This window comes from Nomascus leucogenys, chromosome 19, assembly GCF_006542625.1.
Source record: "Nomascus leucogenys isolate Asia chromosome 19, Asia_NLE_v1, whole genome shotgun sequence".
NCBI lineage: Eukaryota > Metazoa > Chordata > Mammalia > Primates > Hylobatidae > Nomascus > Nomascus leucogenys.
This window is the reverse complement of record NC_044399.1, coordinates 49,125,999-49,149,936: the sequence shown is the minus strand read 5'-3', so window position 1 is coordinate 49,149,936 and position 23,938 is coordinate 49,125,999. Positions and strand designations below refer to the sequence as shown.

Genomic DNA, 23,938 nt, shown 5'->3' with positions numbered 1-23,938 from the left:
AAGTAAAAAAAAAAACATTTGCATCCTGCAAAACAGGTTGCAGTGTTAATTTAAAACACACGTGTATAAAAACGGGCAGGTGGGTTGACGGGTGCTACTGTCCCCAGGGACCTGTGGCTCTGTTCTTTTCTCCTCCTTGCAGGAACTGAGCCTGCATCCGACTTCCCCTTTCTGGCTCGGCTGTCATATCCTTCAAGGACATTCCAGCTTCTGATCACTTTTCGCTTTGCCTCAGCACAGTCGCACGATGCGGCCAGTCACGGCACCACTGCACTACTGCACCATCTGAGCCCCATGCCAGAGTATCCAGTGACTCCTCCCACATGTTGGAACCAACAGTCCTAGGGGAGGATGATGACTCGGCCAAGTACCCTCCGCCACCTCCCTACCCCCAACCATCTGTGGGCTATGTCTCTCTGCTGCCAACCAGAAGATTAATAATTCCACTGTGCCAAGCACCCAGAACATGATCCTGGGCTCCACATTTAGAAGGGATAAAGGCTACTTGGAACATGTCCCCGCATGTTCAGAGGGAGGCAAATGGGAGGAAGTGAAGGAGCTCGGTCAGGACATGTGAGAAGAGGCTGAAGGAACAGAGCAGCTTAAAGAGAACTCATAGAAAGAGAAAACTAATCTTAAGGGATCTGAAGGATTCATTTAATTGTAATGAAAAAGGAATTAACTTGTTCTGGGAGGCCCTAGAGCTACCAAGCAGAAACTACAAGGAAAGATTCTGGCTCCTCCAAGTAACAACTCAGGTTTCTCAAAAGATGGAACGGGCTGGGGTGGGGAGGCGACAGCAAGTATGGCCATGGGATGAGGCTCTCACAGAGGGGAGGGCGGTTACCCTGTGCCTCCCTGACAGTGCGTGAAGGGAGGTGTTCACGTTCCCATTTATTCTGAGTTTCCTGTATGGGAACATGATCACTGCCAATTTCCTTATGGTCCCAAGTCACTTTCCCGTAGAAAAACGCACACAGACTTTCCCTTGAAGAGGCTTTCTGTTTGAACACGGCAGTCTTCTTACTAATATAGAAATGACCAGCCAATCTTTCTTTGGGATCAGAAATACTAAAATATTACTGCAATGTGGGCCCTCGTGTCAATCCTTTTACAAACCTCTGTAGGAGTGCTTCTCCGAATAATTTGAAAATTGAAGGGGAAAAAAACCCCATAGTGTTAGATTTTCATTTAAGTTCAATGCTGAATTTCTAAGGCGGAAATCAGTTTAACTAGAAGCACCCAGTAACCCGAAGGGGATGCTTTTCATATCTTCAGTCTGTTTAACTCCACCCATTTGAGAAGATAAGAAGATGCCTTTTCTATTTTTAGATTCTTACCCTCTCCCCATATCATCTAAACTGAGGACATAGCTCTAAGCTTCAAGACTATGAAACTCTATTAGCTGGCTCCCCAGCTGCTGAGCTCTGTTATGCAAATGAACTTAGCCAGAATGAGCAGGCGGTATTTTACAGACCCATTCAAAGTCTGATACATCTCACCTTCCATTATTTTAAAGGAGCTTTCATTTGTGATTCAGCTACAGCTTGAATTTATTGTTCTTTTACAACCCTGATTATATACAGACCCACAAATACCATATGTGAGACTCAGTGCTAATTTGTGTACACGTCTCATTTTTATGTGATCTAATTTGAAAGATCTTTTAGAAGCAAAATTGGAAAACAGAAGGTCCACCTCACATAGTATCAAGTCTGTGTTTTTGAACAGAGGCCATTAGGGCCTTTTTTCCTATAAAAATGAGTTACTGGGGAAGACTCAATGTGGACATAGATCTCTGGCACTTACAACAAGGCAGGAGGAGGGCAAGTCCTCTCATGCCTGGTTCATTTATCAGGACGCATTTAACATGGCACCAGGCCTGGTCAGAAGCACTCAGGCAGGCACTCTAGTTTCATGGATGTGAATCTCTGATAAGGCCATTGCTGTGAACTGCTCACGTGTTTCCATAACTAATGGATCTGACTTGGTCTGTGATGCTGCAAGGACAATAACAATACAAGAAGAGAACTTGACTCTGAAGTTTTCAACAATATTCAGCCAGGATATTCATTCTAATCTCTGCTCAAAAGCAAGGAACTTGCTCTCAGTTGTTCACAAAATACTAATATGTAAGTCAGCAATTATTCTATGCAGTACTCCAGTTCTGGTAATGGTAATTTCAAATGATCCCAAATAATAAGCTGACACTGTCCAGAAATTCAGATTATGGTCATTTGACCCATACTACCTTGGAGGGCAAAGTTCCTAGCCATTTGCCTTTATGCCACATTCTCAAGTTCTCTGATGGGGTAAAGGGACAAATACAGGACTTCCATGCTATTCTGCCACCCTGCTAGGGCTGTCTACAATAATCCATGTTCCTTGGATGGGCTGAAACATGGCTTTTCTGTATGATACCAGCACTGGCTATACGTGGAATCTGGTAGTCGTCATTCTACTCTCAATCTACTTCCACTGCCAACATCCTTGCGTTATTTGTATATGTGTTAGTACAAATATATTTGTTGAATGATTTCCAACTAGGCTGAAAGCTCTTCTGTGAGCATGAGCTTATTCATCTTTTGCCTCCCACAACACATGGCCCACAGTGAACTTCAAATTCACAAGTGTTAAATCCATAACCCCTGCTAGACTTTCCATCATGAGAGCCAGGTTGACTTGCTCCCGGGGGCCAAATCCTAGAGCAAGTCTACAGATGCTCTCTGGAAAGTGACAAATCTGAAATGCTTTGTTCTCTAAAGAATTTACACCTGTGAAGAGTAATAGCTAGCATGTAATGCTCAGAGCATACCTCTTAGGAAGCAGTCTTAGATGAAGCCTGTGTCTCCGGTCAATCACCCAAAATGTGGAGGAGCTAGGATTCCAGCCATAGCTGCATTCTGTAGCCACTGCCGATTTGATAACTCAAGGACTGCCAATCTGAAGACTATGTATCTTGAAGTCTGACAGCACCAAGAGGAAATGACACACCAAGAGCGCAACACTGATGAGAGGTGGAGATGCTAACCTGACCTTGTCAGAAGCCAAAAATGAGTAGAAAGGGTCCTAGACACTGGTCCCTCCATCTCTAACTCACTAGGACTTTTCAGTATTTTTGCTATTGTCAAAAAGAATCTCAAAAGGGATTTGACTTTGTGGTAAACGTCAAAAGATTTGAATTGTAAAGTAACAAAGGCCCCCTGATCCTCGAGGAGAAAAACAAACATCCTGTTCTTAGAAAATCGTGTTAAGTGCTGTTCATTCTTTTTCCGGAGGAAGCCCATTGCATGGGACAGTGAACAATCACAGGCTTTCACTGGGGACAATAGCTCCCTAGCTTCCTAACTGACACTTCATTTCCCTCCTAACCTGAAACTAAGAACCTTGTGTTCCCTACATGGAAAGCTCTCCCACCTTCTTACCATCAGCCTCTATTCACAACATCCTCTGAGACCTGCTCCAGACTCACTTCCTTCCTGGAGGAAGTCTACTCGAATGCACCTCACGTAATCCAGCCTTGCTACTGCTTTGCTTGGGGGTTTTCTTAGGGGTTGTGGAGGGCTAGTATTACGTGATTTGTTGTTTTCCTGTTTTGCGGTTTTAATGCCTGATATTTCCAGGTGGCTGGTGAGCTCAAAAAGAATAAGGTAAGCAAAAGGGCTATAAACAAGTGTTACTGTTGAGAAAACTCTCCTTCTTTTTATGCTGAATCACTTACAAAGCCTCCTCTTGAGCTAGGGACACAGAAGGCCCTCAAATCTTACTGAATAAGCTCTTCTAGTTTTCTTTCTGACCATCCCTTAAGTCAAGGGTCTACAAGCTACAAGCGGGCCAAATCCGGCCCCCTGCCTGTTTTTATAGATAAAGTTTTATTAGAACACACCTATGCCTATTCATTTATGTACTGTCTACAGCTCAGTGGGGTTCTCAACTGAGGGTGATATGTGTTCCCTACGTGATATTTGGCAATGTCTGGGAATATTGTTGATTTTCGTGACTGGGGGTGGTGTGCACCTGGCATCTAGTGGGTAGAAACCAGGAATGCTGCTAAACATCCTGCAGTGCACAGGACAACTCCCCAAAGCAAAGAATTATCTGGCCTCAAATCTCAGTAGTGCTGAAGTTGAGAAATCCCAGTAAAGGTGCTTTTGCTCTATCAGGTCAGAGTTGAGTAGCCTGTGACAGAGACTGTATGTGGCTCTCAAAGCCCAAAGTATTAACTAAGTATTAAGCCCAAAGCTTACCCTTACAGAAGTCTGAACCCCTGTCTTAAATGTTGACATTTTCATAGGGTTGGATGGCTGCTGCCCATCCTCCGCTCCTCAACAATTCCCCCAGCAATCACATACCACCTCGAGGGATAACTTCCAAGTCAGTACCTTCAACCCACATGCATCTACTTAAGTCCAGACCAGTGCTACTCAAAGTGGGTTCATACAGTCCATGATGAGATAAGAACAGAAGTTGAAAGCAAGATCTTTTTGACATTGCCATAACATCAAGCATGTGACCAACAGATTTTTTTCTTACTGAACAGGCTATTGACAAGTTTGGGAGCTGTATGCTGTTGAGCTTGCATGGGGGTTGTGTGTGGCCCATGCTCCATATTCCTTGTGCACAGTAGTATTGTACAATGGATTGGAAATGGAAACAAAAAGACAGTGGCCTTTCCCAGAGAGTTTGAAAAGCATTGATTTGCCTTTCCCTTCCCTTATATTCCAGGCTTCTTTACTTTGCTTCCCTTGTCCCATATAATACTCATAAACCTTGTCCCAGGTGGGATTTGCCATCTTTCTTCCCCTTGCCTGCCTTAGGCATCTGCCTTCCAAACTATGCTTTCTTGGTAAATGGCAGAAGTTACTCAATTCCAAAACCTGGCTATCATCCCAACCCTTCTCCCCACCTCCATCTCTACATCAAGTCCTATAGTCCTATCAGTCTGTCTGGACTCTCTCTCCTCTTTCATCCCTGCTCCATCAGCCTTACTCCTGGCCCCCATGATCTTTCTCTTGCACAAGGACATTTGCCTTTCACCTACCTCCCTGCCTCCCTGGTCCCTCCACCTTATCTTCCAATCTACACCAGAGTGAGGTACCTAGAATCCTCATGTAACCTTATCATTCTCTGCTTTAAAACCCTTCAAGGGTTTTAAGGCTACAGCTTGGAGATAAGATAAAATAGCTTGTGAAGCCCACTTCAGCAATCTGGGGGGCCTGCCACACTTGCAGCTGAATCTCCTTCCAGTTCCCCATGGCATCCTAAGCTCCCATAGCATCCTGTGTACACCTCAAACCTAGCAACTATCACACTGGATTGTTATCACTACTTATTTAACTCTTCCCCAATCAGGCTATAATCTGGGAGAGAAAACGGAGATCTTATTCATAGCAGGTATTGAAAAAAATGTTGAATGGATAAACAAATGAGAAAGCTTGAAAGACATTGCTGTGCCTCTTCCTCTTCAACCCTGCCTGCTCTATTGAAAATGCAAGATGGAATCTATGATTCTTACAGAAAAAAACAAACACGTAACAAGAAGCTGTCTCCTCTTTTCTTGTGGCAAAGGCTATCTTTCATTTTTCCATCTGTAAGCCATTTTAACCTTCCTCTATCCATGCAGGGTAATAATTTAACAGTGTATCAATGCAAGCCAGAGTAATTCTACAGGATCATACAGATCTTTGGCAAATATACAGATAAAAAATATAGATCTTAAGGCAAATATTTGTGGACATGCTGTTTGAAAGAGATATGACTCCTATCCCTGAATGCAATGTGCAAATAGTGTCTTAGGTAAGACTCAAAGAAAATTTGACAATACAGTCCTCTGAATTCAAACTCAGTGATTCTACTTAAATCAAACTTAAAGAATGAGGCCCTGGAGAGACAATGAACTTGCTCTTTTCTCTTTTCAAAAGGAGGTGTGTTAAGGGAGAACTTGGCTCATTTGGCCTAAAATGTACAAGGGAGCCTCAAGAAACTATAATGGACAGTCTATAGAAAATGCTTGTTTGGAAGATCAATGTGTGACTGGCACAGATCAGATACGTGAGGAAAAATAAACCTATCAAAACATTTGCCAAACCAAACCAAATGAAACACCGACTATATGGGCCAACCAAACAGCTGTCTCACTGCTGTTCCTGGCCTTAGCCGGGAAAGAGCTGGACCAAAACTATGAGCCAGCCCTGTAAGACGCAGAAGCCCTGATACACTGGGTACCAGTTACCTTCATGTAAAATGGAGATACTCATCCCAAACTTTTTAATAACCACAGGTGTCAGAGCTGAGTGTTAAAATCTACAGTGCTATGTAAACACAAGGCATTATCTTTTCCCCAAATGAGACCAGACTATCTACTGAAATACAGGGTGGAGGGGAAACTATTCACATTGCCAAAATAAACACTTCTATTTTCTCCTTAAATTTCGCCTGTATCACTCATTAATAAAATTGTTGCAGATGAGGCTAAAATGGTTCCTATTGATCCTGGGGACAGTCTCCACAATTGGAAGGGAGTCCTACCACCAGCTTGATCAGAAGTTAATTCCCCTGTCAGTGGGACATAGGGCTGGGGCTATCTTCTCATTCACATCTACACGCATCACTTATCTCCAGTTGGGGCTCTACCAGCCTTGGGAACAAATAAAACATCCCCGAGTTGGGAAAATTACAACAACTGCTATATAGGTCAGATAAAAGTGGTGTTTTAATACCAACTTGGGATCTCTTATATTAGCCCCTGACCTTAAGACATAAATAAATACAAACAATCTAACATTTTTTTTTCTCCTAAATTCTCTGGTGACCTACTTACTTTATCTTATGGATGATTTTAAGAGGAAAATGCTTTTACTTCAATTTAAAGTTCATTTTAAGTTCATTTGGTTTTACTTTTTAAGGAAAAAGGAAGGTGAGACCAAAGGGGAATATTACCTTCTCTGATTTATTCAACTTCTATTTTGCCTCTACCTTAAGGTTTTAAAAAACAAAAAAGTAAATGGAATGAACCTCAAAGTGGCAGACCTGGAAATGATGGGATCTGGAGGGTGTAGGGTTAGGGAGTGGGCACAACTAACCCTGTCAAAGGGAAACGGAAGGCCAGAGTGGAGCAGTAATCATTGGAAGGGACTTCCTACCATATGAGAGTCCAGATTTCCAGGCTTGATGTGTAAGGAAGAGCCTAAGGTCCTGAAATCACGTGTCTCCTTTTGATCATGAAACCATTTATGAAAACCTTTTGAAAAACTATAGGGGGTAGTATGTATGTATGTATATGTATGTATGTATATTATATCTAGTGTGTGTATATATATATATATAGTGTGTGTGTATATATATATATATATATATATATATATATACACACACACAGGCAAATGATTTGATTTTCCAAAAAGAAGAGACAATTACTTGTGACTACTATCACACGTATCTTCAGTAAACGTCTGGGTTTTGAACACTTAGGAGATATATGCCCAGTAGGCACTGATAAAAAGTTCACTGGCACCTCACTTGCTTACATACATGACACAGTTGCTAGATGGGTCGATTACTTGTAATCTGCCAATTTTAGCCAAGCCTTAAAGGGATCTTATTAATAGGGCAAGTGACTTGGAAGACACAGGAGATGCGCTTATCAAATCTAAAGATAAACAGGAGATGTAGAGGGAGCCTCAATGTGCCAATGGCTAACTGGGGTCCAGAATTACCTGGACCGAGAGCTGGGGCTGGATGAAGCCCACAGGAATGAACTGAATGATGATGAATAGAAGTCCTGCTTTTGGGTTAAAATTAATTATATAATCCCATTTGCGCAGAACGGTGCAGGCTCTGGCTGCTGGCGCTTATAAACTGGACGGCAAGGCTACCAGGAGCTGACAGCACAAGGAGGTGGCTGAAAAAGTCATAGCCATCTGAGGGTCTCTGGACAGACCCCACCAGAATTGGTGATGTATAAGAGAAGAGAAAAAACAAAAGGGCATATTGTTGTTTTCTCAAATACTTGATAAGTAGGGCCAATCTCTCTCCTTTTTAACCAAAGAAATTATGTTCTTATCTGCTTATATATCAGGCTTAAGATTTTCTTTTCCTTGGCTTAAAAAAAAAAAGTTTGACAGAGCTGGGCCTAGGAGGAAGACTCATGCTCTGTGTCACTTAAACACTTAAGGCCTTGGTTTTATCATGTCAGAATGAGACTGGGGCTGAGATAAGGTCCCTTCCATCTGTCGAATGGTAGTGCTCTGTGATTCTATTTGCAGAAACATCTAGCTTCTAGGAAGTTTCCAAAAAAGAAAAAAAAAAGTAATGTTTTCAATGAAAGTAAGACCACCCTTAGAATCAAAATACTTTTTACCAGCGAATACAATTTTCATCACCCTTTCCCATCCTTCCTGGTATTAAATTAAGGGTCCTGAGCCATGCTAGTGACTCCCTTTGAGAGCTTCAGTTTCCCCATCTGTGAAGTGCAAACGGCAACGGTGGGAGTCTTCTTGGGTAACAACGAGCATAAAGTGCTTGGCAAAGCACCTGGCAGGCAATGAGCCCAAATCAATGGAAGGGGTAATGTTCATTATAAATTACTCCAAAAAGTTGGAGCTGCATAAGGAAGAACATGAGCTGGAAGCTCATGGTGGGGATTCCTTCCAACCTTACTCCTTTTAGACGTTGGGATCTGGCTGCCTAAACTGATTGTTTTAAATATAGTGTGAAAAACTCCCAAATGTTCTGGGTTCAACAGTCTAATTCCCCATTCTGAAAAAAGAACGGAATTTGAAAGAAGTCCCTGCTTCACTCCCTGCACCGCCCTGAGAGACCTCTCTCTGAAGCTCACTCCCCCAGGCTGGCAAGTGAAGCACCACCATCCCAGGGTGAGCCCACAGGGAATACACAACAAATCCCCATCACCAGCATCAACTTATACTAAACTTAATAGAAGGCCAAAAATCAACACTCGTTTGGAAGATGTTTCATTCTGAAGCCATCTGAGAGCATGTAAACAGGCTCCAGTTGGTGCTGCGACATGCACAGAGTGAGCCATGTGCCTCTCACCAGTTCAGCCCATGAGAAGCTGGCTTTAGAAAGCCTTTCACAGTCAGGCGCGGTGGCTCACACCTGTAATCCCAGCACTTTGGGAGGCCGAGGCGGGTGGATCACCTGAGGTCAGGAGTTCGTGACCAGTCTGGCCAACACGGTGAAACCCAGTCTCTACTAAAGATACAAAAATTAGCTCGGTGTGGTGGCGGGTGCCTGTAATCCCAGCTACTCACGAGGCTGAGGCAGGAGACTCTCTTGAACCCAGGAGGCAGAGGTTGCAGTTAAGCCGAGACTGTGCCACTGCACTCCGGCCTGGGCAACTCAGTGAGTCAAACTCAGTCTCAAAGAAAAAAAACAAAAACCTTCCATGTGTCTCCCCAGCCCCTGGCTGGTCCCTCATGTATTCAACAACAAACATCCATGAAGGGCCTACTAAGTGCCAGGCACTATTCTAGAAGTTGAGGCCGCAGCAATGATGCACTCCACTGTGGAGAGACTAACACTAATATAACAAATAAATAAATGGCTCACGTTTATTTCTTCGTTAATGGCTGGTGAGAGGTCTAGGCAGCACTAGGACATACAAGGACCCTTACTCTGTGCTCTAAGTGGACACGTGGGTGCCAAGTTGCCTCAGTCACTCCCAGGGCATGAGAAAGCATTGGTGGGGGTTGCCAATCTCTCCACTGAGATCTTGAGAAGGTTCCAGCAGGGGCTTGACCTATTTCCACAGGGCCCTCAGATGATCTCTATCACCACAACCAAATGACTGGGGTGACTCCCCTTGCATTTGAATGTTCTGTAGCATGGGAAGGAGTAACTTTACTACAGCAGGACTTAAAAATAAGCTAGTGTGATGGTTAATACTGAGTGTCAACTTGATTGAAGGATGCAAAGTATTGTTCCTGGGTGTGTCTGTGAGGGTGTTGCCAAAGGAGATTAACATTTGAGTTGGTGAATTGGGAGACACAGACCCATCCTCAATTTGGGTGGGCACCATCTAATCAGCTGCCAGCGTGGCTAGGATAAAAGCAGGCAGAGGAGGCCAGGTGCGGTGGCTCACGCCTGTAATCCCACCACTTTGGGAGGCCGAGGCAGGTGGATCACAAGGTCAGGAGATCGAGACCATCCTGGCTAAGGCGGTGAAACCCCATCTCTATTAAAAATACAAAAAATTAGCCAGGCGTTGTGGAGGGCGCCTGTAGTCCCAGCTACTCGGGAGGCTGAGGCAGGAGAGTGGTGTGAACCTGGGAGGCGGAGCTTGCAGTGAGCCGAGATTGCGCCACTGCACTCCAGCCTGGGCGACAGAGCGAGACTCTATCTCAAAAAAAAAAAAAAAGCAGGCGGAGGAACGTGGAAGGACTAGACTTTCTGAGTCTTCTGGCCTTCATTTTTCTCCCGTGCTGGATGCTTCCTGCCCTCACACATCAGACTCCAAGTTCTTCAGTTTTGGGACCTGGACTTACACCAGTGGTTTGCCAGAATGCTCTCAGGCCTTTGGTCACAGACTGAAGGCTGCACTATTGGCTTCCCTACTTTTGAGGTTTTGGGACTTGGACTAACTTCCTTGCTCCTCAGCTTGCAGATGGCCTATTATGGGATTTCACCTTATGATCATGTGAGTCAATACTCCTTAATAAACTCCCCTTTATATATACATCTATCCTATTAGTCTTGTCCCTCTAGAGAACCCTGACTAATACAGCAAGTAAGTGACAAAGATTTCTGACCTGACAACAACTGAGGAGATATGCTACAGAAATAATCAGATAGTATAGCAAGGGCTACACTGCCCACTTTGTCATTAAGTCCTATTGCAGCAAAGATGAATGACAAGATAAATGAGATTCAGTCCCTACCCTTGAGGAGCCAGTAGTCTAATTAGGCAGCCACTTGTGTCAATCAGGAACATGGATGGAGTTGGAGGCCATTATCCTTAGCAAACTGACGCGGGAGCAGAAAACCAAATACCGCATGTGCTCACTTATAAGTGGGAGCTAAATGAGAACAAATGGACACAAAGAGGGGAACAACAGACACTGGGGCCTACTTGAGGAGGAAGGGCGGGAGGAGGGAGAGGATCAGAAAGAATAACGATCAGGTACTATGCTTAGTACCTGGGTGATGAAATAATCTGTACATCAAAACCCCGTGACATGAGTTTACCTACAAAACAAACCTGCACATGTAGCCCTGAACCTAAAAGTTAGGCCTATTATTGGATTTCACCTTATGATCATGGGAGTCAGCACTCCTTAATAAACTCCCCTTTATATATATGTATAAAGATAATTTAAATGTAGTAAGTGTTACAATAGGAGAAGATACAAGACACTATGGAAATGCCTCTGATACAAGAAAAAAGAGGAAGAGAATCACAGTTTAGGGCCAGGAGAGGGCCTGGAGAACATCCACACACTTCTCTGGCCTCCCTTCCCATCCCCACCCTCCCACTCTGCCATTTTTTTCACAGGTGATGGGATGGAGCCTGCCCAGAGAAGGTTAAGGATTTGTTTTCTGACTAGCTGGTCAGCCAAAGGCTTAGAGCCTCATCTCCCGCTGTGTTAAAATCAATGTTTTAAGTCTGAACTGGCCCTTGGCAAAACAAAAGTTTAAAAAATAAATAAAAAGTTGAGAAATCAAACACATTCTGAATGGCAAAGCCACATTTCACCAAAAATGCCTCTGCTTGTTTTAAAAAATGTATGTAGCCTAAACGATTATGATGTATTTGGACAGAAAAGCTCTTTTTCAACTAAACTCATGACAACGATCTATCATTGGCATGATGTGTCTACAAATAGGACCTTCAGGTTGTCACCAGAACATGACGGATTCCCAAATGTGGAAGCTGTCTAAATACAGGCCTGACTTGAAGTTCCCTGCCTTCCACGCTCGCTCAGGCTGCTCTGCCAGAGATCTGTACAGGTCTGTTTTTCAACCCAGAGTTTTACATTATTAGTAGTAAGATAGTGATGCTAATAGGTGTCACTGATCCTGGCTCACTGATTCTGGAGCCAGAGATTATCTGAGATCATCTCTCGCCAAATGCCACGTTTTAGTGATGAGAACAAGAAAACCCCAAGAGGTCAAGGTTATACAATTTGGGTCAGAGCTAAGACCAGAATTGGTATTTTTTTAAATCTCTATTTCTACACACAGACACACACAGACACCCCTTTTGATTGCCCTCACTTAATTCTCCATTAGTTTTATCAGTGTTTGCCAGGATCTCCTGGTACATCATCATGGCTCTCTTCCTGTAAGGCCTGTGGTTCTCTAACTAAAATGTCCCTAGGTTGCTTCAGCTCTATAGGACATACTGCGGTTATGTAGCTTCTGTTCTGCGTTTCCCAGAGTGTGTTTCCTGCCAGGCTGGTCCTGCAGCTGCTCAGTGGGCAAAACTATTTGAGAAACTCTGGACACTACCTCCCTGTGGAGATTCACTGTATACACTGGCTTTTTAAATGTTCTGAAAAGTCCTGCAGAAAGGGACCTTCATCAAACTGGGGTCTCACAGAATACTTTTATGCCATTCATGGCTAGAGGTACACTTTAGGCAGTACCCTGTTACCTAGTTGCAGGTGTGTGATCTCTGAAACATGGTTTAACAAAGGGCCAAAGGCTAGAAGACTAATAATAACTTTATCCAATATGGAAATAAAACCCAATCCACTGAAAATCCTTTTTAAAAAGTTTTAAATTTGGCATTCTAGAATTCTATTAATTCATGACTTAGGCAAGCAGTAAGGACTAAGCAAACACTAGTTTGGAACTCAACAGCTTTCACACAGTTTACTTGGCTATTTAGAAATAGTAATCTTTTAAATCTCAGCATCATGCTTTGTATTACAAAACTGTATGGTTAAAATTTGAAAAATGCTTTTCTACCAGAGGTATTGTCAAATTCAGTCCATCATCACGTGACTCTGATGAAACTTGGCACTGAAGTATATCAAGGCGAAGGCTTTTTTTTTTTTTTTTTTTTAAGGAAAGAAACGTATCTGACTGTTGCATTAGAACTACATGGCTACTTATTCTGGTTTGTGGGGTATTGTTTTGTTTTGTAGCCTTTAAGGGGTGGGGACAGAAGATTTCAAATGGAATTGGACAGTTCCAAGACTGTAACCACTGGCTTTGAGGCTACCTGAGTTACTCGGACTGTCCTTTCCAGAACCCTGTTTCCGTCTGAGAAGTCTCTGGAGCTGATCCCCAGAGCATCACAAACCCAGAGCATCAAAGCAGTGGAGGCCAAGGCAGGCCCGGTGGGTTTTCCGGGGCAAGCAGTAAGGACTAGGTTTCAAAGGTTTCCTTGTTCTGTGTTTCTTATCTAGCAGGGCCCAGGGCATATGCCGAACTGTAACAGGGCTTGACTTCTGCCATGGACAGAGCCTAGTGCCTTTCTGTTCACCTTACCTGTAGCTCCTCTTCTGCTGAGTTCTTGCAGCAACATCATCAACAAACATGGACTAAAACGCCCACTGAGTGCCGGGACCGAAGGCCCAGGTAGTGTGGTTCCTGCCTTCAAGGAGGGGATTGTCCAGAGGTGGTTACTGGACTCTGCAATCCCTGGCTCCCCAGAATTTTGAAGCGAGCACACGGTCTACACTAGAGCTTCACTTCATCCCCAACCACCAGAAGTCCTTGTCCCTGGCTATGGCTTGGCTTGCTTTCTCACCATAGAGTCCCACATTTTCACCTAGTAAATCTCTTCGTTTATGGCATAAATTAAACTGCTTATGTTAACCCTAGCAGTGTTCATGCTAGATCTACTTTCATGCCATATATGTGGGATTGAATCATCTTTAATAATAAAATAATTTACATAGTGTTCCTCAAGGTTGGCAATTACTGTCATCTTCAACTGTGAGATACAGGGTGATATGAAATTATTTCCTTGCCAGAGGCCAAAAGTCATAATAAAAATCAGATTTAACAACTTCTCTGCCTCTCCTCCCTGTTGGTGGGGGTGTGGTATTTAGTATAAAGTCAAAAAGACCTGAGTTCAAACTCTGCTTCTGCTATTTAGCTGTGTGACCTTGGCCGCGTTACTAAACCTTTCTGAGCCTGTGTTCTCACGTGGAAAAGAAGAACAATATAATAGTCTGCCTTATCCTTAAAGGATATGTTCCAAGACCCCCCAGTGGATGCCTGAACCTTGGACAGTACTGAACCCCATATATACTATGTTGTTTTTTATACACACATACCTGTTATAAAGTTTAATTTGTAAAGTAGGCACAGTAAGAGATTAACAATAGAACAATTATAGCAATGTAATAAAAATTATATGAATATGGTCTCTTTCTCTCTTAAAATGTCCCATATTCACCTATTTTCAGACCATGGTTGACTGTGGGTAACGGAAACCCTGGAAAGGAAAACCACGGGTAAGTGGGGACCACTGTACTATCTCTCTCAAAGAATAGTTATGAATATTACATGACAGAACCACTATTAAGTACCTAGGAAAAAAACAAAAGCAACATTGAAAACCTCAACCTTTTATTGTGGCTAGTCTGGGCCAGGCACTGTTCTGAGTACATAATCTTTTTTAACTCCTTTAATCCTCAGGGAAATAATATTATCTCCATTTTACAAAGGATAAACTGAGGTAAAGGTGAGGTCACTTGCCCAAAGTCACACAGGTGTTCAGTGCCAGGACTAGGACATGTGCCCAGGCAGCCTGACTCGGAGGCTTCAGAAGTTCATTTTTTTTTTCTTTTCCCCATCCCCTTAACCCAAAGAGCTGCTGACTTTCACACAGTAGCCACTCGTGCCTGCACATATTGTGTTGTTAAACTGCACATGCATGTTTAGGTTTTGCTTATTGCACAACTTTGGGTAAGTTATATAACTGGTCTGTCCTCAGTCTCTACACCAGCAAAATGGGGATACAAACGGTTCTTTCATAAGATGATTGCTAGAAACAAGTAAGATAATCAAGACAAAAGGCTGAGAAGAGTGCTTGACACATAGGACAGGCTCCACTTAGGAAGTGCTTTTAAAATCCAAAGTAATGAACAATGCAATATATTAGGAAAATTCTTGGTCTTCTATGGCTTGGTGAGGCACACAAGATTTTGTGGCTGGCTGAATCCAGTATTTTCAAATGGCTATCCTTGTTCTCTGGCAAACACACAGCATTTAAAAATAGATTTCTCATTCAATCAATGAAAAGAAAAACAGGTTCACAGGATTCTGCTTAGTAAGAAATGAGACTGGGCCTAGATAAAATCAGACTGAAAGCAAGAATCTGAATAATAATAATAATAATAATAATACAATCAGAGCAGTCTTCTTGGAGGTTTTTAGGTTATGAATTATATTCCACCCACTGGATAAATGTTACAGTTAATGGGCAAAGAATTTGTGAAAAATCTATGGCCTGGCTAAAAAAAAAAAAATCTTTGGGTGATATAGGTTAAAGCAATTTTATGCCCAACACTGTTGAATACCAGGAACTTTATACATGAAAAAGCATAGCCTTTGTGAGCATGTTGGACATAAAACAAAACGCTACATTAAAGGAAAGGCTGAAGCGCAGACAGGGCAAATGAACTCACATGAGCCCCTCTGCAATCAATGTTATAGCTTTGTATGTATTCATCTTGCACCACGCTTAAATGTGCAATAAAAAGCAAAAAGTGTGCAATACTTATTATTCTAGCTGCTTTTACTTGTTCCATAGAGATATGCGAAACAATTTCACTGCTCAGATTGAGGGAAAGAGGAGCTCATCTTATTTCAAGCCTGTAGCTGCTGCCACAGCCTCAGCACCATGTTCTAATCATAGAATTCATCATGTAAATCTCTAGCAGATGATACCATTGGAAAACAGAAACTGCCATGGATCCAGAAACGGTTCCAAATTTCTCCTCTAAAGTTCTTATCTGTCAGCCCAGAGGCTGGTGCTGTTTTATTCAAATGGGTGAGGCCCACTGGGAAACCCGCATTCTTTGGGAGACTTTATGAAGAATTTCAACCATTCCTTGACTATATAAAGGGCCTTTATCATTTATTTCACACATGAAAATGCTAAATATTTCACAACTACTCCAACTTATTTCTGAGTGTCTAAATCTATGCTGAAAAGGGTATGCATCACACATACCTGTGTAGCTTATTAACTACCAATAACAGCTCACGCAAATTGCAGGGGGTATGAAAGAATAGATTTCTGCAACTGTCCAGAAAAGAAGAGAAGGTACATTTCCTGGTTTTAAGATGAAAGATCTTGTGTAAATTAGAACATTACAGGAGGCTTTTAAATTGTCTTAGGGATACCTCTGGGGCAGCATCGCTGGTTCCTGCCGAGTCTTTTTTCTCCCTGTGATGTTAAGAGGAAGTCCCTAAAACTGGCTTTGCTATTAAAATACAGACATCTGCTGCTCTCCTAATTTTTGTTCTTTTTAAAAGGCAGTACTCCCAAGAAACTCTTGGATATTGTGAGAACTAAGATCTGGGAGATGGGGATGGAATCTTTGTCTCCCTAACACATTCATCAGTTCCCTCCCTAGAGCCCCCTACACCCTCGGCACACAGCAGCAGCTCACTCCTCCAAATACGCCAGGGCTGGAAAGATTCATGTTGCAATACCCTCCTGACATTCCTCATTTTAATTCGCTCACTTTTTTTTTTTTTTTTTTTTAAACAAAATGTAATTACTTGACTGTCAGCCTGGGCTGCACTCTGGGGCTTTTACTCCTTTCAACACAGCTGCGCTCCCGGCTTTGATGCTGCTGTCCACGCAGCTTGTCCCAGCCACAGCCTGGCTCTCGGTAATGTAACATTCAAGTGCATATTTATTTTTAAACTGACCTCTCCTAGACTGCACAGTATAAAGGAGATCCTGCCAAAAAATATGTTACTTTCTATTTATAAGATGAAACACATGCCTCCCAAAGTCGAGAGGGGGATAGAGTATAATAATTCATAACGAAAAAATGGCCAGATCCATTCGTCCTCACATGTCTGATACTTGTCTGTGTCAAGCCACTTAGTTTCAAGGAGAAAGGGAGGAAAACAAAAAACAAAAAACCTTGTAAACGTCTCAGCTGTTCAACGTCAAAAAACAAAAAACAAAAAAAATCAATATCCAGATCTGCAGGTTGGCGCCCTACTAACAATGTCCCCCATTAAGAAAGAGGAGGGCACCGGGCAGGCGATGCCACGGCAGAGCTGTGCGATGCACCCATGTGCGGCCCTGGTACCAATCCATGACGCGAGGGGCGCGGTAGCCAAGTGCGGCTTGTTCTCAGATGGAAAAATGCTATACGCCTCCAGAATGGCTCTGTCAATAGCTCGGAGGGTGCAATGTGGCCGCGCGGACCCACCCTGAAAAGTGGTGAGCACAAATGGTGGAGCTCTGAGTCCTGGTCGTGCCGCCCGACCCCCACCTGGCTTGCTTTATGTCCCCTTCGTTCCGTTGGACACTAGATGGGAAAGCGATGCCCTGGGTATCCCGACTCCCTGCTGGTTTCCCAGCCTAACACCAGCGCACGGCGGAAGCGGCCACGGCCGCGGGCGGGACAGACTCACAGACAGGTAGAGAGGAAGGAGCCCTGGGCTGCCCCGACTACTCACCCGCCGCCGCTGAGGATCCCAGCGCTGCCCCGAGCCTCCCGCGGGCGCACGCAATCCCTGTCGGTGTAAGCAGATCCAGCCGAGTCCGCCGGCGCGGTGCCTGCTCACCGCATTATCCGCTCCGAGACGGCGTGAAGGCGCCCCAGGCCGGTGGCCGGGTCTCCGGGCTAGCCCCGCGCTGCGGCCCCTCAGCCGCGAGAGAAGGTGCGCGCGACTGAGCGCCGGGCAGCCGGACGCGAGGACTGAACCTGCGGAGGGCGGGGCGGCGCGGGGCGGGGCCGGCGGCGCGGGGACTGGTTGGGGCGGGGCGGAGGGCGCGGACAGCGGGGCCGACCCTCCTGGCCGCGGTACCTGTGCCCTGGCCCGGGGCCAATCGGCCGCTGGGCGCGCGCGCGCGCGCGGGGGGGTGGGTCACCGTTGGACCCTCGGAGGACAATGGGCGCCCATTGTTACCTCTCCAGCGCCACCCCCCAGTAGGCGACTTCTCTCGGAGTAGATGCCGCTTTCGACTCCCTAAGCACAAAGAAAGGTCGCCGGACGCTCGGTTTAAAGAGGGACCCAGAGGTGCTGCCGCCCGGGTGCACGGGGACAATAGGACTCCGCCCGCACCCCGGACTCCCGCACTCAACCTCGTGCGCCCACCTCTCACGATCCCAACAGGCCGACCTAGCTGTGCGAGGTTCCGGCGTGGCGGGCGGTGACCCGCAGGGAAGCGAGGCCACCTGAGTGCGCCGCCCCGGCCAGGCCGCAGCTCCCCAGGTCCCTCGCAGCCCGGGCTCCGGTGGGCGCGGAGGGGGAGGGTCGCGTTCTGTCAGTTTCCAGCTCGCGCCCCTTGGAGCTGCAGCCAAAACCCGGAGAGTGGATTTAGCGCCCTGAAGATGCCGGAGCTCCCGGCTGAGCAACTGGACACGCGACGAACAGCAGACGCTACAGGTTCTCCTATCCAGAGGGAGGCGTTTCTTCTCCCTCAGGGTCTTTCAAAAGGATTTGCCTAAAGCTGGGGCAAGCCGGTGGCGGCTGCCCCAGACGCGCGACAAGGCGCAAGTGGCGCAGCTGCTGGCCTGAGAGCGTAAAATTCCGCCCGCGGTGGCACCTGCGCCCGCCGGTCACCCGGCCACCGCCAGCGCCGCCGCCCGGCGCGCCCCTCCCCTCCGCCGGGACCCGAGCGTGAACCGGGTTAATGAATGCTAATTTTCTTAATCGGCCTCCGTCTCTTCCTCCTCCGCGAGTCGTCGGCCTGGGGAAGGAGTAGGCGACAGGAAAGGGCGGTGTTTTCCGGCTGGGAGGTCCCAGCCCGCAAGGTCAGCCAGGGGAGGGGGCTGGGACCCCTGGGAGTCGGACGCCGGGGGCCTGGCCTCTGCCCTGAGACTCTCGGGTTGGATGGAAATCCTGGCACAACGCGGAGAACTTCCCGGCACCTTGGCTTTGCCGAGAGGTATCAGCTTCAGGTCGTCACCGCGGTGCCCTGGGTCTCTCTGAAACCTTAGAGGGTGCACCTTAAGCCGATGTTGTAAACCCAGGCTGACTTTAAGGTGAAGTGAAAAGGAAACGGACACGATCCGGAAAGCAAAATACTTGGGTGGGGTGTTAAAAGCCTCAAAGAAAAATAATAGTTGGCAGGTCAAATGGCCATGAGGTTGGAAGTCAAATACGAAACTCGGCTGAAGTGATGTTAGAAGTTGGACAAGCAAAACAGTCCGTGAAGATAAGAGACCCAGCATTGTTTCCCTTCTTCAAAAGACAACTCGTCCAAAGTTTCCTTTGGCAGATACCTGGATTCTACTCCAGATTCCTGAGCATTTTACTTGGGTGTCATATTTCAAAATATATGTTCCATTTGGCACTAATGTATATATTTTATATATTAATTTATTGAAAAATATTAAATGTTCCTGGCCTACTTAGAAAAAGGTATTTTTATAAATATTTATGCATAGTTTTCATTACATGTGGTATTTTATAAGTCCAAATATGTGTATATATATATAAAATACCACATGAAAAATTCCTTTTGAACACATGAAGACATTCCTGACACACGTCTTCTATGTAATTTTTTTCACGTGATCTATTGTTAGCTGCTGTTAAAAGCACTTTATTTCCACATGGCCAAATAAATAACTTTTTACAGTTTGTGCAAATATAGAGTGGCAGGTTGTCTGAAGTGGCAGTTTTATTCTAAAACCTATTTTTACTTTTCTACATTATCCCTTGCCTTTTAGAGGCTTTCTCTCGCTCTGCCATTTTTAAATGAGACTTCATTGCTGGATTCTAAACAGTTATCCAGGACCTGCTCATTCAAGGGCCTGGTGGTTTGATTTATCTTGGTGCCTTTGGCCTCCCCTCCCCACCCCTCCCCTCCCCTCCCCACCCCTCCTCTGCCCTTCCCTCCCCCTTCCTTTCCTTTCCTTTTTTTTTTTTTCCCCCCAGGGTCTCAAACTCCTGGCCTCAAGTGATCCTTCTGCCTCAGCCTCGGAAAGTGCTGGGATTACAGGCATGAGCCACCACGCCCTGTGCCTTACGTTATTTCTTTGTATTGAACGTCTTCAGTGAGTAACTGTCCCGCATATAGTGAATTATTCTTCCAAATGAGTGCATTTCCTGTGCTAACTATGATAGCTTGTAGAGTTGATGGATTTAGGTTTCAATATGTTATGGGACTCTACTACCGAAAGAGAGGAAAAAGCTTTGCTTCAGGAAGATTTTAGGGGTTTTGAGATTCTGCTGTGAATTTTGGAAAGGTTTAGCCTTAAACATTTGGTGGTAACCTTAGAAGCCTGGTATCTGTAGAACACCTGTCAGGCCCAACAGTGGGCTGTTTTTCTATTAGTCCCTACTTGGGAGAAAAGCCAAGTAGTATTGTCAGTGCCCTTGCTGTCCAGAAACCTGTGATCTACCTAAGTGCAGAGAGCACCTTGCCAGTGTACACATGCAAATGCTGACCACATTCTAGTCTCTTGCTTTACGAAGTATGGTCCCAGGACCGGCAGCACCAAGCCTCACTCCAGGGCTACCAAATTGGAATCTTCAGTCTAATGAAATGTGGATAGTTTGCATGCAGATTTAATGTTTGAGAAGCACCGTCCATGAGTGCTTGGTGGTTCTCCACCTTTCAAAGCTACAAACTCATTTGAAAATCTCATGGGATTTATGAGCACCCTTGGAAAAGCATATTGATTGATACACAAAATTTTTCATATGCAGTTTCAGAGTTACTGTAAATAATCTATTACAAGTTATTGTAAATAATCATATGCCAGGGAAGTCCTAGGTTAAGACCCCCTAGTCACAAAGAAGTCACAAAGAAGATTGACTCAGTGTCAGCTGGAGGAGTTAAGAGAAGATTCTCACAGGGGGCAGAGCTTAAATTAAACCTGGGGAATTTGATAGGAAGAGGAGTAAAGAAGAGCATTTCAAGCTATTGAAATGCAAAGGTAAATGGTCCTGAGAGGGAAAACAGAGAATGTCCTTTTTTGTATGTGTTCATGTGAAACTTAATGAGGAGATTGTTGTTTGATAGCAGGCTTTCCTTGCAATTCCTTATCATCACTTGAACATCCGGAAAATGAAGCCAGACTGTGGACTCAGTAGTCATTCCACTTTGGGTGTGCAAGAACCCTATGACATGGGGGTTTCACATAAGATCTCATTTCCTACTACTTTGCTCGCCTCTCACTCTGCCCCAGCCACATTGGCCTTCAGGCTGTTCCAGGCGCTCCCGACAACAGAGCCTGGCCCAGTCTGTCTGCGTGGGGCAATTCTTCCCCAAATCAGCAAAAGGCTAGTTAAGATCTTTATTCAAATGAGACTAAAAGGGAGAGGCTTTCTTTCTAAAATAGCAGCCCCTCCCACATTCCCTTTCCCTAAATAAAACAGGAAGAACAATTGCTTCACTACTTGCGTTATATTTATTTACAAATTCATTTATGGCCTGTTTCCTTAAATGTATGAACTTTATTTGCTGCTGTATCTCCTGTGCCTAGAATAGGGCCTGGCATACAGTAGGTACTCAATAAATGTTTATCGAATAAATGATCTTTTAACTACAACCAGTAATGAGTGTAAAAGCCATGTTTACAAACTCTATAACTACGAAATCATAATATATGAAACATTCTTGGAATATACCACGTTTGCTGAGACTGAATTTTCAACCACTTCTCTCTAGTCTAATGAAACAAGAAATACTAAGCACATGGAACATTTTAAGTTTGAAAATTCGAACATTTTAAAGGCTTACAAAAAATGTCTGTATAGTCCATGTATAATGCATAACTATTTTTCTTCTGGCAAAGCTGAAACACATTCGTGTGTACTCAGCTGGGGTTTTCCTCCAAAATGCCACATCCAGGCTGAATTCATGTGTGTATGGTCTCGATTATCCCCCTAAGTTAGATTTAAGGAAAATGTAGGAGAAGCTGGAAGGTTAGAACATTTTGAATGAGAATTTCCTTAAAGCTTGAGTATTCCCCTCCTTGCTACCCAATTAAAATTTCACCAGTCCTGGAAATATGTCAACCTGTGCTAATGAACTTGACTGACTAATTGCCAAGGCTAAGGAATTTTCTAACCAGTGATTTCCTTGTAAATAAAGAAATTTAGGTCACATCTTGGTTGAGAGATTTCAGCTTTGCCTAATCAAATGCAGCAGGAAATGGTATACTATGAGATATACTCTGAGAGGCTATGTTTGCATGGGGACTACAGGCCTAGGGTACAGTTGTAAGCAGGCTACACAGTCACTCACCATAACCACCAAATACGTTTTTGGCATTTGTATTAGCTCTTGAACTTGGGCCAGCACCAATTTAATTTGTTCATAAGACCTTCAAATATAGATGCATACTTGATCCTGTTAGTGCAAACCAGTGACTAATAAAGAGCATTACTGTATATTTATATAGCCTTCTATACTTCTAAAAACACTTTTTCATTTCATCTTCATTTTAGGTTGTTTTGTTCTTGCTGGGCCTAGGTAAGGCATTTATGGTTGATTTACACATTTCTTCTTTCCAGAAGGAATTTGAGGCAACGTAGAAGGCTTTTGTATAGAATGAGTCATTCCTTTTTTTTCCAGCTTTACTGAGGTATAATTGATTGAGTCATGCCTATTGTACTCTTTGTTATGTGCTCTTTCCCCACATACCTGTATGTCTCCCTCCTTTAGCTTTCTTCCCATGTCTGCTTAAATCTGAACTCCCAGAGGCCTGCCTTCCAAGACTTCCTAGATAAAGTATCACCCATGGCCTTCTTTATCCCAGTAGCCCCTTTATTCTTCTACATAGCACTTAACACCTGACATGTTGATTGTATATTTATTTGTTTATTGCCTCCCCGCTCCCCATACCACTAGAAAATAAACTCCATGAGGGACAGAAATAATTGCCTATATTATTCATGGCTGTATCCCAACCCCCTGATCAGTGCTTGGCACATAGTAGAGATTTAATAAATATTTGTTGAATGAATAAATAAATGAAGCCCCAGTGCTTAGGGCAGGTGCCTGGCATGTGATAAATATTTGTTGAATTAAACAAAGCTTTAATGAATGAGCTAGAGAAAGGTCTGTGATTCATTCAAGGTAATGCAGATAGTGATAACTTGCTTTATCTAGATGTGAATCCCCACTAATCCTTTCTCCAAGCCTTCTTCATTTGTATACCTGGTAGCAAATCCAGTCTGTTGTAATGTCAAAATGTCTTTGTTCATCCTTTTTGGCACCTGACAAAAATTGAACATTATAGAGCTTTGATAGTGATTACAGGATGAGCAAGAAAAAATGATTATTTCAGTTAATGCTCAGGGTTAGTGAGAAACAATAAAAAAGAGAGAGGTCGGCTGGGCGCTGTGGCTCACGCCTGTAATCCCAGCACTTTGGGAGGCGGAGGCAGATAGATCACGAGGTCAGGAGTTCAAGACCAGGCTGGACAAGATGGTGCAACCCTGTCTCTACCAAAAATACAAAAAAATTAGCCGGGTGCAGTGGCAGGCACCTGTAATCACAGCTACTCGGGCGGCTGAGGCAGAGAATTGCTTGAACCCAGGAGGCAGAGGTTGCAGTGAGCCAAGATCGTGCCACTGCACTCCAGCCTGGGTGACAGAGCGAGCCTCCATCTCAAAAAAAAAAAAGAGAGAGAGAGAGAGGTCTGCAATGATACCGCCTCCCACTTCTGCTTCCCTGCATGCATTCATGCACATGGATAGAAGAGCACATACTCCTATACCATCCCCCAACACACACACAAAACACACACCTACACCTACCAGTGTGCACCAAGGACAGATCATCTTCTGAGGGTTAATTACAGATCAC

At 44.3% G+C, this 23,938-nt stretch overlaps 1 protein-coding gene across 2 annotated transcripts in view; it reads right to left on the bottom strand.

Annotated features, from left to right (window-relative positions):
• Positions 1-18,934, bottom strand: part of CDC42EP3 (CDC42 effector protein 3) — a 30,604-nt gene extending 11,670 nt beyond the window's left edge. The window contains exon 1 of one of the 2 annotated variants that reach the window (XM_003262743.4): positions 17,626-18,934. The gene's annotated coding sequence lies outside the window, so the exon portion shown is untranslated. The remainder of the gene's footprint in view (positions 1-17,625) is intronic. The other variant, XM_004091476.3, reaches the window with a different exon arrangement.
• Between the last annotated feature and the right edge of the window lie 5,004 nt (positions 18,935-23,938).